This window comes from Bubalus kerabau, chromosome 4, assembly GCF_029407905.1.
Source record: "Bubalus kerabau isolate K-KA32 ecotype Philippines breed swamp buffalo chromosome 4, PCC_UOA_SB_1v2, whole genome shotgun sequence".
Taxonomy (NCBI): domain Eukaryota; kingdom Metazoa; phylum Chordata; class Mammalia; order Artiodactyla; family Bovidae; genus Bubalus; species Bubalus kerabau.
The window spans coordinates 117074990-117087018 of record NC_073627.1 but is presented as its reverse complement, the minus strand read 5'-3'; the positions used below and the strand labels follow the sequence as shown (position 1 = coordinate 117087018).

General features: G+C 36.6%; 1 long non-coding RNA gene across 1 annotated transcript in view; it reads left to right on the top strand.

Annotated features, from left to right (window-relative positions):
- LOC129651579 (uncharacterized) overlaps positions 1-12029 on the top strand; it is a 67528-nt gene extending 55499 nt beyond the window's left edge. Inside the window, exon 3 of the long non-coding RNA XR_008714210.1 lies at positions 11912-12029. This is a non-coding gene — a long non-coding RNA (uncharacterized LOC129651579). The remainder of the gene's footprint in view (positions 1-11911) is intronic.

Below are 12029 nucleotides of genomic sequence, written 5' to 3'. Positions count from 1 at the left end.
ATCATTGAGATGAGAGTTATAGCAAGGCAAGTTGTTGAAGCTTCAGGGCTATCTTGATAATTCTCCTGATATTATGCCAATTTCCTCTTGTTTGATTCTGTCAGTTATTACTGAAAGTGAATTACTTCTTTCAGTTCAGTTCAGTTCAGTCACTCAGTCATGTCCAACTCTTTGCCACCCCATGAACTGCTGCACACCAGGCCTCCCTGTCCACCACCAACTCCCAGAGTTCTACCCAAACCCATGTCCCATCGAGCCAGTGATGCCATCCAACCATCTCATCCTCTGTCATCCCCTTCTCCTCCTGCCCTCAATCTTTCCCAGCATCAGGGTCTTTTCAAATGAGTCAGCTCTTCGCATCAGATGGCCAAAGTATTGGAGTTTCAGCTTCAACATCAGTCCTTTCAATGAACACCCTGGACTGATCTCCTTTAGGATGGACTGGTTGGATCTCCGTGCAGTCCAAGGGACTCTCAAGAGTCTTCTCCAACACCACAGTTCAAAAGCATCAATTCTTCAGTGCTCAGCTTTCTTTATAGTCCAACTCTCACATCCATACATGACCACTGGAAAAACCATAGCCTTGACTAGATGGACCTTTGCTGGCAAAGTAATGTCTCTGGTTTTTAATATGCTGTCTAGGTTGGTCATAACTTTCCTTCCAAGGAGTAAGCATCTTTTAATTTCATGGCTGCAATCACCATCTGCAGTGATTTTGGAGCCCAGAAAAATAAAGTCTGCCACTGTTTCCACTGTTTCCCCATCTATTTCCCATGAAGTGATGGGACCAGATGCCATGATCTTAGTTTTCTGAATGTTGTTAAGCCAACTTTTTCACTCTCCTCTTTCACTTTCATTAAGAGGCTCTTTAGTTCTTCACTTTCTGCCATAAGGGTGGTGTCATCTGCATATCTGAGGTTATTGATATTTCTCCCGGCAATCCTGATTTCAGCTTGTGCTTCTTCCAGCCCGGTGTTTCTCATGATGTACTCTGCATATAATTTAAATAAGCAGGGTGACAATATACAGCCTTGACGTACTCCTTTTCCTATTTGGAACCAGTCTGTTGTTCCATGTCACCATTACCCTACTGAAACATTCATATTACTGCACATCCACTCATTTTCAAAAGTAATTTCTCCTCTGACCCTTTACTTGTTGAGAGATAGGACTCCAAAGTGACATTCTACTTTCCACTACATTTCTGGCCTCAAAATTTTCTGACTCTTCTTTTTCCTACTGAAAATCCTTAGGAAATCTATATTCTCTCACTTAAGCTCTACTACTAATGCTTTGGTTTAGAAAGCCAGTAAATACATCTTCTATCAGGAACTGGTTGGATAAGTTCTATTTTGGTCCAGTTGATCTGCCAGATTGGGATACATCACACAGGGTACTTTTAGAACTATATGAAGCAATGACCCTGGCTGATGACGAGTCCAAAAGTAAGAGCTATGAAAAGATATTTTTAGATCTGATAGAATCCCTTGGATCATGCTCCATGGGGACCAAGGATTATTTTAGAAAAACAGCTTATCGGGGTAGATAGAAAGCAATTTTATGTATTATATTTGTGAGAGACTTTAGAATTCTATGCTTGTAGATAAATACTAGTTTGTTTTTAAGGGTTTAGAACTTTTCTCTTTCTGGCCCTTGGGGGAAAAGGAGTAGGAGTAGAGACAGGAAGGTATTTTGGTGAATTGGCCAAATCTACTCTTCAAGGTTCAGGGGCTCTGCTGTCAAGCCCAACTCAAATGATAAGAGCTATTTTATTCTGTTTTTTATATAATTCCCTGGCAAGCAGAATATGATATCTGTCTTAACACTTATATTCTCCCTGCCAAAAGCGCAGGCAGTATGTTTGGACATATGGTCTCATTTTTATGATCTTTTAACCTTTATTTATTCTACATACCCTATGGCAGAGGTAATCACTTGTGGGACTTGAATTGCTAGGAAAGGGTCCCATCTGGAGCCTCCTTGCTTCTTCAAGGGAAACATTTTAAAGATAAATAGAATCATTTAAATATGATCATTTCAGTTCCATTCTTGATGAACTTACATACTGGTATAATATGTGTGTGTGGCAAGGGGAATCTATGGGACATTTTGCCTATGTCTCTTTCTGGAGTTTAGCACTATAAAAAAACAATGTAGTAAGATAAGAAACCTGTGCTGCCCACCAGTCTTGGTTAGAAAGAATTTTTTTAAAGCTTGCTGCTGCTGCTGCTAAGTCGCTTCAGTCGTGTCCGACTCTGTGCGACCCCATAGATGGCAGCCCACCAGGCTCCCCCGTCCCTGGGATTTTCCAGGCAAGAACACTGGAGTGGGTTGCCATTTCCTTCTCTAATGCATGAAAGTGAAAAGTGAAAGTGAAGTCCCTCAGTCGTGTCTGACTCTTAGCGACCCCATGGACTGCAGCCCACCAGGCTCCTCCGTCCATGGGATTTTCCAGGCTTGGTCATAGATATCTTGAACTATTTTCTCCACAAGTGGCTGTATCAGTTAGGATTATGTTTGCCACAAATAATAGCGAGCCCTGAACAACAATGCTTACAAAAGACAGATATTTAATTTCTTTTCATATAAAACAAGTCCAGAGTTACACAGGTCAGACTTGTGTGATAACAATATGACTTATACACAGACTCCTTCAGTGCTTCTGCTTCCTATTACTGCAGTGTGGCCTTTGTCTAAAAGAGCTTCCAGAGCTCCAGTCATGACATCTGAATCTCAGGCAGTAGGCTAAAGGTGGGTGAAGGTTGAGTGATAAGGGTTAACTTGTCCAGACAGAGCTCTTGCAGTAAAATCTTGATTGAAAGCAGTCACTGAGGTCATCTTTTGGGCTTCCCAGGTGGCTCTAGTGGTAAAGAACCCACCTGCCAGTGCAAGAGACATCAGAGATGAGGATTCGATCCTTGGGTCTGGAAGATCCCCTAGAGGAGGGCACGGCAACCCACTCCAGTATTCTTGCTTGGAGAATCCCATGGACAGAGGAGCCTGGCGGGCTACATCCCAGAGGGTTGCAAAGAGTTGGACATGACTGGAGCGACTTAGTACAATGTCATGTTTGTCTCATTCCCAATCTTCATAAATGTTTTAATCTTTTTGTAAATATATTATGGTTACAGCTGTTTTAAATTAAAAAATCAGACTAAGGAAGTTCTCTTTATTTTTAATTGCTAATTTAAAAACTCTGAATGGTTGTTGAATTTTATCATGTGCATTTTTCTTGCAGTGTTTGAGATGTCCAATAGTTTGTCTAATATATTGATTTATAAGGTGAAATACATCGGTTCTTTTTTTTGAAGATTAAATCAATTTTACATTTATGGGGGGGTGGGAGGAATTGGTTGATTAGGATTGACAATATACACTATTGATAATATGTATAAAAGAGATGACTCGTGAGAACATACTACATAGCACAGGGAACTCTGCTTAATGCACTGTGATGACCTGAATGGAAAGGAAGTCCAAAAGGGAGGTGATATATCATTATGTATGGCTGATTCAGTTTTCTGTACAGCAGAAACTAAAACAACATTGCAAAGCAAGTATACTCCAATAAACACTAATTTAAAAAATCTTAACATTTATGGAATAATTACAGCGTAATCATTATTTTAATATATGACTGGATCCAATTTGCTGATATATTGTTTAGTATTTCTTAATTTGTATTTATGAGAAAAATTTGCCTATAGTTATCCTTTATTGTATACTTATCAATTTTTATTATATTAGTTTGAAGTGACCACTGTTTTTCTCTTTGTTAGAAGAATTCTGTAAGATTGATATTATTTCTATCTTGTATAGTTAGAAGAATTTACTGCTGAAACCATCTGTAGGCTCTTTCATTTTGGGTAATGGTAACTCCTGCTTTCTTTTCTCTTGATCGGTATTACTAGAGATTTGTTAATTTGGTAAGTCTTTCCAAAGTCAAATAATTGACTTCATCGATTTTTCTATATTGTACATTTGTTTTCTATTTTATTATTTTTACTCTTATCTTCATTACTTAATGCCTCCTATGTTATTTGGATTTTATTTACTGTATTGTTCTAATTTTGGAGACTGCTATTTAGATAATTTATTTTTAGTGTTTCTTATCTAATCCATGCATTTAATACAAACTCCCTTCTAAGCTATGCTTTTGTTGCATCCCACAAATTTTGATATGTGATATGGGAAATAGATGGGGAAACAGTGGCAGACTTTATTTTTTGGGCTCCAAAATCACGGCAGATGGCGATTGCAGCCATGAAATTAAAAGACGCTTACTCCTTGGAAGGAAAGTTTTGACCAACCTAGATAGCATAATCAAAAGCAGAGACATTACTTTGCCAACAAAGGTCTGGCTAGTCAAGGCTATGGTTTTTCCAGTGGTCATGTATGGATGTGAGAGTTGGACTGTGAAGAAAGGTGAGCACTGAAGAATTGATGCTTTTGAACTGTGGTGTTGGAGAAGACTCTTTAGAGTCCCTTGGACTGCAAGGAGATCCAACCAGTCCACTCTAAAGGAGATCAGCCCTGGGTGTTCATTGGAAGGACTGATGTTGAAGCTGAAACTCCAATTCTTTGGCCACCTGATGCGAAGAGTTGACTCATTGGAAAAGACTCTGATGCTGGGAGGGATTGGGGGCAAGAGGAGAAGGGGACGACAGAGGATGAGATGGCTGGATGGCATCACTGACTCGATGGACATAAGTTTGAGTAAACTCCGGGAGTTGGTGATGGACAGGGAGGCCTGGTGTGCTGTGATTCATGGGGTCCCAAAGAGTCGGACACGACTGAGCGACTCAACTGAACTGAACTGAACTGTCACTATTATGCAGTTAAAATACTTTGTAATTCTTCTTGTAATTGCTTCTTTGACTATGGATTACTTGGAAATTACTTAGAAATCTATTTGGATATTTTCTAGTTATCTTTTTATTTCTTTCTAGCTTAATTTCTCTGTGGTCAGGGAGCATAATACATATTCTTTTATTAATCTTTTAAAATTTTGCTAGACTTGCTTTGTAGACCAACATATGGTCAAGTTCAGTTCACAAAATAAGTATACACCTGTGTGAAGCATCCCATAGATGCCCATACATGTTAATCAGCTGAATTTAAATTATTTGTATCTTCTATATCCTGATGATTTTATGTCTACTTGATTTCTCAGTTATTAAGAAAGGAGAATTAAAATTTTCCACTATGATTGTGTTTCTCTTCCTTATAGTTATGTCATTTTTTTTGTTTTATGTATATATCATAGATATATATTTGGGCTTCCCAGGTGGCGCTAGTGGTAAACAAAGTGAAAGTGAAGTCGCTCAGTTGTGTCCGACTCTTTGTGACCTCATGGACTGTAGCCTACCAGGCTCCTCCCTCCATGGGATTCTCCAGGCAAGAGTACTGGAGTGGGTTGCCATTAACCTACCTGCAATAGTGCATATAAATTTAGCATTTTGAACTTCCTTAGACTTGGCCTTTTATCATTATAAAATACTTCTCCATTTCTCTAGTACTGCTTCTTGCATCAAAGTCTATGTTAACTGATATTAGTTTAGTTACATTGACTTTCTTTTGTGTAGTGTTTGCATGGCATATCTTTTTTCATTTTACTTTCAGTCATTCTCTTTTCATATATCTAAGGTTTTTCTATTATAAACAGAATATAATCATATTTTGTTTACTACCTTAGTCTTACAATCTAAACCTTTCAATTAGAGTGTTTAATTTATAAGCAAAATTATACAAATACAATTATTTCCAGGGACAAAATTATATCAGATATTACTATTTGCTTCCCTTATGTCCTGCAAGTTTTTTATTCACTTCACTATTTTATTCACTTCACTATTCATTAAATAGTATTTTTCCAAAAAATAGAGCCTCTATGCCAGCAATTATTTTCTTTCAACATTTAAAAGATACCATTCACTTATGTTCTACTTCCTTTGGTTTTCATAAGAGATCACTATCAACTTTATTATTTTTTTCTTTTAAGGTAATATGTCTTTTTACTGTGGCAACTTTTTCTCCTGTATGTGATTTCCAGGAGTTTTATTATGGTATCCCTAGTTGTGATTTTTTTCTCATTTATCCTTTTTGGAATTTCATTCTTCAAATCTCTGTCTTAATTTTTTCACAAGTTCTGGACTATTCCTGTTTACTATTTCTTCAAATATGCTTCTGCTTCTCATTCTCTCTCCTTATATTTTGTATTTCCAATTACACATATCTTAGAGCTTTTCACTACATTCCATAGCTCATTTATATTCTTTTTACATCTACTGTATATCTTTTGCTCTGTATTTTTAGCTTGGTTATCTTCTAATATTCTGCCTTCTAGACTACAAACTTTCTCTTCTGATGTGTTCCTTTTGTTATTAAGCCCATTTTTAAAAATTCAGTTGTTGGGTTGTATAGCATACAGTTGCTTATGAATTTTTGCATCTTGTCTATTTTCATGTACAGATTAATCACACTTAAGGTGCATGATTCAAAATTCTGATATATGAATTGCATATGGAGTTATCTGAATTATCTGTTTTTTTTCTCTTGGTCATTTAATATACCTGGTAAGTTTTTATTAAATACTAGCTATTTTGTATAAAGGTATAGTTATGACCAACTGATAACAACAACAACAATAGTAGTTCTGAATTATACTTTTTCCTTTAGAGAATAGTTATCCTATTCTCTCATGCAGAGCTTAAATAAGATCAGAATACAATTTTATTCCGAGACTGAGCTAAATAGAGGCTGTTATATTATTTGTAAGCTTTGATCAACCTCCAGTTTGTTTCCACCCTTAAAATGTAGTATTCTCGAATTCTAAACATTGGGATTAATGTGTTTAGTAGAGTCTCTATTTTCAAGTCTAATTATTATTAGTATTATTTTTTTCCTCATCACTGTGAGACTGCTGACAATTATCTTTACTTTTCAGTCTTTCTATTTGGTTTCTTAGCCTTCTCCCTAATGCAGTCAGAATTCAACAAATACTCGAGTGAAACAGTGTCAAGTGCTGAGCTCAATTCACTGTTAATTCCATTTCTTTTGAATTTTTGCTCTATACATTCTAGTTTCTGTGAAAGCCCTAAACTTTATGCTTTATCTCCGTAGTTCTATGAGAATGTCAAAGCTCTTCTGGATTTTCTTCCTCATAGCAATGTCCTCCTTCCCAGATTCCCAGCCTCCCATCTGTACCAAAAGTATAGAAATGCCTTTAGCAGAAGAGTAGCTAACAGATTATATTAGGTCATCTTTCTGTCATTCAATTATTTCCTTCTTTCTGGTACGTGTGCCTGTTAAGTCCTGGCTTTTGGGAAAGCTGTCTGATGCTTTCAAACAGGTTTTTGTTTCAATACAGATTTTAAAAATATTTTCAATGAATGTACTAGTCTTTCAAAAGCCATGGTATCTCAATTGGAAATAAAGTACTCCCCTTAAAAACTAATATTATATTAATCTTTTCTGGAGCTCAATTAATGAAGAAAGTGACTAGAAGTTAGAGATATTTTACTGGTGGGAAAGTTGAGGTTAAATAAGATACTTATGGAGGTCTTACTATGAACAGAGTTTCCCTGATAGCTCAGTTGGTAAAGAATCTGCCTGTAATGAGGGAGACACTGGTTCAACTCCTGGGTTGGGAAGATCCCCTGGTGAAGGGAAAGGCTACCCACTCCAGTATTCTGGCCTGGAGAATTCCATGGAGGAGTCCAGGGGGTTGCAAGAGTTGGACATGACTGAGTGACTCACTTTCACTTACTATGAACAAATGGTGGAATTAATACATTAAATGATATAGTCATTATAATAATTACTTATAATACTGATAATAAAAGGCATAATAAAGTCTTTTTTCTGCTAAAGCTTATAGATTCATAGGAAACACAAAATTAATCTACTGAATTATTAGAGAAAAATGTCAGAGTATGGTCATACACAATAAAGTATGTTTATATTCTAGTTGAGGAGTTGGTATAATATAGCCAGAGGGCCAAATCTGTCCCATAGGCTGTTTTTGTAAGTAAAGTTTTGTTGGAACACAGCCACAGTCATTCTTTTATATATTGCTACAGTAGCAGAATAGTTGTAACAGAGATTGTGTAGCCTGAGAAGCCAAAAGTATTTACTAAATTACTGTAAAACAGAAATAATTTGCTAAGTCTTTTTGTAATTTTAGTATTACTTTGGGGCATCATTTTTTTCTCTTCTAGACCACATAATTTTAGTTGATGGAAAATTCAAAAATACCTTCCTAAATTAAATCATTTCCTTCTTTTGTGGTTATTTTAAAACCATTTATCTTTGCTGGTTCTGTTGTGAGGACTTCAATTCTGTGGTTGTAATCTTGAATTATTACTGTTACTTGGACTGAACCTACAACAGAATTCATTTTGTTTGCAACTGACAAAGACTTCTATCTCCTGTACAAAATTCTTGTGACTTCTGTTGTTGCATCTTTTCCTATCCTGGATACCATTTATCTTGCTGAGATTATAACTGAAAAAAAAAAAAAAAAAGCATTTTGAACTGTTGCCAATTTTGGAGTCAGAAGGCTCAAAGGGGAAAACAATTTCATGTTTGGAGATTTGCCATGAGGCATTTTACTTCTCAAGGACCATCTCTTAGGGAATATTGGGCCAAGTGGAGTATTCCCAGGAGAAAGAGAGGGCTCAAAACAGCTATTATCTATATAATTGTCAGCTTAGAGTTCTCAATAAGGACAGATTTTCAAACCGTTATTCTTTCCTTTCTGGCATCTTCTCTTCCACACCCACTCCTTCATTTTTATGGTGCTCCTATAGTGGTAGCACTCTCTATTCCCCCATCCCCCTTTTCCAATTTTAAGAGAATTTTTAAAGTGCTGGCTCGTTGATTTGAATTGTTCTTTGGGGCTTTGATCTGTCTTATGTTTTGTAGTAACTGGTACTCATTTTGGCTCTTTGTGTAAATAATTGCAGAGGCCATTAACAGAAGATTAATTGTTGACAGTTTCATTACTCTTGGAATAAATAGAAAGTCCATGAGCTGAGATTGAAGAGGCAACAGAATAGCTTTGAAACTGTAGAAGACAGATTTCCAGGATATATTTTTGAGGTGGCAATGTCAGACAAATAGATATAGTATGAATTTCTAAAGTTCCCACCCTAATGTCCCTCAAATGACATAAATGAATTGATGGGGAAACAGAAGCATAAAACCAAAGGAAAAAATTCGTTTTCAAGGCAGGAGTTCATTAGTGAATGCAATAGCACATTTGAGGTAAGTGGAAAAAAATTCAGTTTGTCAACAAATTGTCTCATCCACATAGTCAAATTACCAGTGTTGATAGATTCCCGCACTAACTGACCAAGTTGATTGTTTATATTATAATGTGAATTTAAAATGTCAATTTTTGTCAGTCTTCCACCTGAAGTAGTACTGAATACACACAGGAGGTTACTATAGTACCTCCTGATGTTTCTTTGTGGGTGAATTCATCAGGTAGTATTGGTGACCCCCAAAACCTCAAGTGTGATTTATCAGCTGAAATTCTAATTGATTATATTGTCAACAGCCTTTGTAGTCAATTATGCAAAACCACAGGGTCAGGTTAATTGATGATAGCACTTCAGTCCAGCATGCTGATGTTTTACTCTAATCCAAGAGGAGTAAATACCTACATAAAGATTACCATATTGGTCAGTCCAGAATAGCCCTAACAGCCCAAATCTTCATAAGTAAAAAGTGGGTATGACCCATCACAATTGATCAGAGTCATTGATTGACAATCCATGTTATTGACAAGTTCCTCTTGACCACTAAATTACTTCTTATTTCTATTAGATGTGAAGGGCTTACAACTCAGGCTTAAACTTGGACATTTTTCTATCTAAAGAACCATTTTGTTACCCTTATATTGTTTTCCTTTCTCACTAAAATGTTGTGATTTGAATGGAAGGCAGTGTTTGCAGTGTTTGAAACAGCTAGTGAAAGGTTTTTAGGGAGAAAAGCATCTAATTACTAGTGGGAAAATTCCTTTAGCTCTCCTCTATTTTTGAAAGATAAATGAAGGAGCTGTAAACGTTTAACTCCAATTATGTTTCCATTTAGTTGATGCTATTGAGGTTGATTTGTATGTAACCAGAGTGAGTTGTTCATGTTTAGAATCAGGGTTTTTTCTTGTAGTTGTAGAGATCACAGTGGCATTTACACCTGCTAACCATAGGCTTTCATTACGATGATTGATTGCTTGCATTGATTTATTTGATATGTGGGCATTTCTATGGTGTGAGTTTTCTCTGTAAAATGTACACAGTTCATCATTTGGGCTCTTCTCTTGCATTGCCATTAAGGAAATTTTGGGCATGTTTGCTTCCAAAAGGCTTTTCTTGATTAGGTAAAAATGTATTGCCTTTGAAGGAATAAGATATGAATCACTGAATGCTTTTCTGGGTTGGAGTGGTGGAGGGGACACTTAATGAAAATCATTTTTATTAACATTTAGATGTCTTTTTGACTTGATAGCTGTGGTTGCCAGTTTATTTAGACATCTGCTCCTCTGGTTGAAAGCAGACTTAAAATCAGAGGGATGTTCAATGTTTACCACTTAAAAGGGTAGAAGCAACTCACATTGGTTCTTCCTAGGCCCCGGATTGTACTCTGAAGCTCCTTTTGAGCTATCATAAATGAGGTCATTGAACTAAATCAATCCCTGCTTACTAGGAAATCCTATTTAAAAAAATCTTTACTAGATTTGTAATCTAGTAAATTGAAATTGTAAACTAGATTTGTAATCTAGTAAATTCTAATTTGAAAGCATAAGAAACTTACATACTTATAGTTAGTTGTACTGTGTCCCCCCAAACACATATCCATGTCCTAACCCAAGTACCTGTCAATGTGACATTATTTGAAAATGGGGTCCTTGCAGATGTAATTTAGTCATGTTTCTAGAGATGAGATCATTTTGGATTTCAGAAGGGTCTTTCATCCAACAATTGCTATTCTTCTAAGAGAGGGAGATTTAAAAAACACAGTAAAGAAGGTCATGTGAAGATGGAAACAGAGACTGAGTCATGTTGCCTCATTCCAGGGGTGGGGTGAATTCCATGCCTGGGGTGAATAACTAGAATGTCAGGAGGTACTAAAAGCTGCAAGAAGTAAGGAAAATTCTCCCCTATGGCCTTTGAGAAAGTGTGGCCCTACTAACACCTTGATTTTGGACTTTTGGGCTTCCAGAACAGTGAGAAATATTTCTGTTGCTCTAAGCACCAAGTTTGTGGTGATTTGTTGCAGCAACACTAGAAAATGAATACAGTATTCATGTTGTAGTCTGTGTGAACAGCATCCTTAGATTTGTGTCTTGTACCACCTGTACTACTTGACTGGACAGCCCTGACCTTCATGCTTAGAAAATACCCACTGCCAAATTTACTACCAAATATTTGCATTCATGCAACTTGATTCATGGAATCTCTATGTTTATACTTTGATTTATTTTGAAATCTTAGTCAAGAAATTATAAGACCATATAAAGTTTTCCTGGGCTTCCCTGGTGGCTCAGTTGTAAAGAATCCTCCTGCCAATGCAGGAGTTGTAGGAGAGCCCAGTTCGATCCCTGGGCCAGGAGTAGAAAATGGCAACCTGCTCCAGTGTTCTTGCCTGGGAGATCCCATGAATAGAGGAGCCTGGTGGGCTGCAGTTCATGGGGTTGCAAAAGAGTTGGACATGACCTAGTGACTAAATGATGACAACAAAGCTTTCCTAGTTAAATTTCAATTGAATTGGTCTTGAGAACTGGGTATTCTACTTAACTTAATTAACAGCTCACTTTATGTTTTCTATGATGGTCTCTTTAACTTTTATACAATGCTTACAAATTTATCATTTCATATAATTGTATTTTTCATTGTTCTGCCCACAGAGCCAGTATATACAACAACAGAAAACACATACAAGTTACATCTCTTGCCCATAAATAAAGAATGACAGGGACTCAGGACGAGAACTCTCTTCTCAGAACTCTTATTGTCAGTATACTC